Raw genomic sequence first — 4,108 nt, forward strand, 5'->3', positions numbered from 1 at the left:
GGGTCTATAAATACAATGGAATATTAGTCAGCCATCAGAAGAGATGAGTACCCACTATTTGCTTCAACATGGATGGAACTGGAGGGTATTATGCTGAGTGAAATAACTTAATTGAAGAAGGGCAAACATTATATGGTTTCACTCATATGTGAAATATAAGAAATAGTGAAAGGGATTGTAAGTGAAAGGAAGGTAACTGAGTGGGAAAAATTAGAGAGGGAGACAAACCATGAGACTCCTAACTCTGGGAAAGAAGCAAAAGGTTGTGGAAGGGGAGGTAGATGGGAGGATGGGGTAACTGGGTGACAGGCACTGAGGAGGGTCCTTGATGGGATGAACGCTGGGTGTTATACTATATGTTGGCAATTTGGATTTAAATTAAAAAAGTAAAACAATAATAATACAGTCATTTACAGACTTGTGTGCTATTTTCAATATTATGCAAAACCAAATGAAAACTTTTTTATTTGAGCAGCAGTATAGTTTTTCAACTTCTGTTGACAAGAGAGATTTATATAGAGAAAATTTGGAAACATCTGAATAATACACCATCATCATTATCATCATTATAATAATCAACAGTATTGTTTCCGATAACTTATAGTAAAGTATACACTGTTGGGACAGAAAACCATAAGTTTTAGGTAGAGAAATATATTGAATGTCTGCAAAATACTGAAATATTTTGAATCTAAATCTCAAGTATAATAACTGATTTTTCTTCTTAATGCCTATTTGTTTTAATCTTTTCTAAACTTTGAGAACCTTGGTTGACAGTTCAGGAAGAATGAGCAATTTTTCACTCATTTGTTTCAATGAATTGGTTGTTCTTTTCCAGGATAAAGCTAAATAATAAGAAAAGTGTACATAGGAATCATATGAGCTTTGAGATGACAAAAGAGTCAGCTATAATGTCACTTTCACTGAGTTATAGTTTATTTAAAGAAACATTACATACCTTCTAAAATTTTTTTAAGAACAAGGTAAGTGATAAAAAGAAAATGACAATACTGTTATTAGCAGACAATGATAATTATACTGCTTACATAAAGTGTTTTCAAAAGATAAAAGATATTGCTACATTTCTAATATTTTTATATCTCTCATAGTTTAATATCCTAATTATTTAGTCATATATCAGGAAAATAGGTGTATTTGGTAATAATAATGAGTGGTTATTAATGCTTATACCTCCTTTGCCATCAAACTTGAATATTTCAAAGAATATACCTGCAAGTTAATCTTACTAGTTATTTGCATAATTAGCTGATAGAAGTTACATTTTCAGTCTGATGAATTACAGTTATCTCCAATCCATCTAGTAATGAGAGCATGGTAATAAATCTACTTTTCCAAGGTTTTCCTTTGAGCTAATAATCTAAATAGCAGTGTTCTCTGAGACTTGTGTATTTTGCTCATTTCAAAATTTCTCTACATAATTCTCAGGATCTTCTACTGGCAAATAATTATGAAGCATTCCTGCAGTTGACAAAACTGACAGTCAAGGACAATTATATAAATTATCTCCTTTGAAAAGATACTGTCCTGAAAACATTACCTTACTAATAGAAGCAACACTTTCTACAGGGCTTGAGTAATAGATTTTTATGGGAAAATGGTAGGAAGCCAAAAGGTAGTTCCCTAGCTGAATAATATAGATTGAAAAAGAGTGAATAGAAAAAGCAATTTTAAAAGGGAAACCTTTTGGGGGACCTTGCCAGCTGACCAAAGACAATTAACAATTTATACTGTGCATGTAGAAAGGAATGGTGGTTTTCATTGTGCTGCGTGAGGAAATTAGCCCATGTCCCATGTCCAGACTATTAAATATCTGCATTTATTTACAAATATTTCTTGTGTTAGTGAAGAAGTGCTGTTTGTGGAGAAAAGAGACAAATTCCACTTGATTTCTGTTGCTAAGAACTAAGTGATCACTATCTGGGCCAAAATAATGGCCATGAAAATGAACTGGAATGGGTATACATGAAAAATATTTCAAAACTGATTGTGTTCTTAGAAGTTATACAGTAGAATGTAAACTAATCTGATTTTCCACAATATTACAGACAGATGGGAACCTACCATTTACAGACAATTTTCCTATAGGAAAAAAACAAAAAACAAAAAAGACGCACAGGTTCTCTTGCATCAACTACCTAAGAGTCGTGCTGTAAGAAGCAACAACCTCTCCTCTTCTTCTCTGCCATCTGCTCAGCAGCCACAAAGCAGCAACTGTGCATGAATACGTCTCCATCCACGTTGGACAGGCTGGTGTCCAGGTTGGCAATGCCTGCTGGGAGCCCTATTGCCTGGAACATGGCATTCAGCCCAATGGCCAGATGCCAAGTGACAAGACCATTGAGGGAGGAGGTGACTCCTTCAACACCTTCTTCAGTGAGACAGGCCCTGGCGAGCATGTGCCCACCGCAGTGTTTATAGACCTGGAACCCACAGTCATTGATGAAGTTCACACTGGTACCTACTGCCAGCTCTTCCACCCTGAGCAACTCATCCAGGCAAGGAAGATGCTGCCAGTAACTATGCCCAAGGGCACTACACCATTGATAAGGAGATCATTGACCTTGTCTTGGACTGAATTCGGAAACTGGCTGACCAGTGCACGGGTCTTCAGAGATTCTTGGTTTTCCACAGCTTTGGAGGGGGAACTGGTTTTGAGTTCACCTCCCTGCTGATGGAACATGTCTCTGTCGATTATGTCAAGAAGTCCAAGCTAGAGTTCTCCATCTACTCTGTTCCCCAAGTATCCACAGCTGTAATAGAGCCCTACAACTCCATCCTCACCACCCACACCACCCTGGAGCACTCTGATTGTGTCTTCATAGTGGACAACGAGGCCATCTATGACATCTGTTGTAGAAACCTCGATATTGAACGCCCAACCTACACTAATCTAAATAGGTTGATAGGTCAAATTGTGTCCTCCATTACTGCTTCTCTCAGATTTGATGGAGCCCTGAATGTTGATCTGATGGAATTCCAGACCAACCTGGTGCCCTATCCCCACATCCACTTCCATGTGGCCACATATGCCCCTGTCATCTCTTCTGAGAAAGCCTACCATGAACAGCTTTCTGTAGCAGAGATCACCAATGCATGTTTTGGGCCAGCCAACCAGATGGTGAAATGTGACCCTCGCCATGATAAATACATAACTTGCTGCCTGTTGTACAGTAGCAACGTGGTTCCCAAAGATGTCAGTGCTGCCATTGCCACCATCAAGACCAAGCGTACCATCCAGTTTGTGGACTGGTGCTCCACTGGCTTCAAAGTGGGCATTAATTTTCAGCCTATCACTGTGGTACCTGGTGGAGACCTGGCCAAAGTATAGTGAGCTGTGTGCATGCTGAGCACCACCACAGCCATTGCTGAGGCCTGGGCTTGCCTGGACCACAAGTTTGACCTGATGTATGCCAAGCATGCCTTTGTTCACCGGTATGTGGGTGAGGGCATGGAGGAAGGAGAGTTTTCTGAGGCCCGTGAGGGCATGGCTACCCTGGAGAAGGATTATGAGGAGGTTGGTGTGGATTCTATTGAAGGAGAGGGTGAAAAAGAAGGAGAGGAATACTAAAGTTAAAAATGTCACAAAGGTGCTGCTTTTACAGGGAAGCGTATTCTGTTTTGAACATTGAAAAGTTGGGCTCTGATCAGTTAATTTGTATGTAAGCAGTGTATACTCTCATATACAATTATTGACCTATGCTTTAAAACACAATACTTAAAAAAAAAAAAAAACACTTTGTTACATTTCTCTGATGGGTTTCAATAAAGTATTCCCTGTTTTAAAAACAAATAAAGAAATAAAAAACAAACAAACAAACAAAAAGGACATAGTGTTCTTTATTTACCTCACCTCAGTCTCTTTGTTTTCTTTTATGTTCTGTCCTAAGTAATTATTTTATTGTTATTTCTCAAAGATCAATTCTATTCTTTAGCCTACCAGACAATGTTACTCTAGTTTAATGCAATTTTTTTTGTATTTTGCTTAACTTTTTCCATCATTTAAGAACGTTTTATAGAGATATAAACCCATTGATTAACAACTCAGTGTATGTGCTGCCTTAATTTTTGGTTAAATTATCAATGTCAA

The 4,108-nt window shown here is 38.0% G+C and overlaps 1 pseudogene; it reads left to right on the forward strand.

Annotated features, from left to right (window-relative positions):
- The first annotated feature begins 2,240 nt into the window (after positions 1-2,240).
- Positions 2,241-3,677, forward strand: LOC144304266 (tubulin alpha-1A chain-like; annotated as a pseudogene).
- The last annotated feature ends 431 nt before the right edge of the window (positions 3,678-4,108 follow it).

The sequence above is a fragment of the Canis aureus genome, chromosome 33, assembly GCF_053574225.1.
Source record: "Canis aureus isolate CA01 chromosome 33, VMU_Caureus_v.1.0, whole genome shotgun sequence".
NCBI classification, from domain to species: domain Eukaryota; kingdom Metazoa; phylum Chordata; class Mammalia; order Carnivora; family Canidae; genus Canis; species Canis aureus.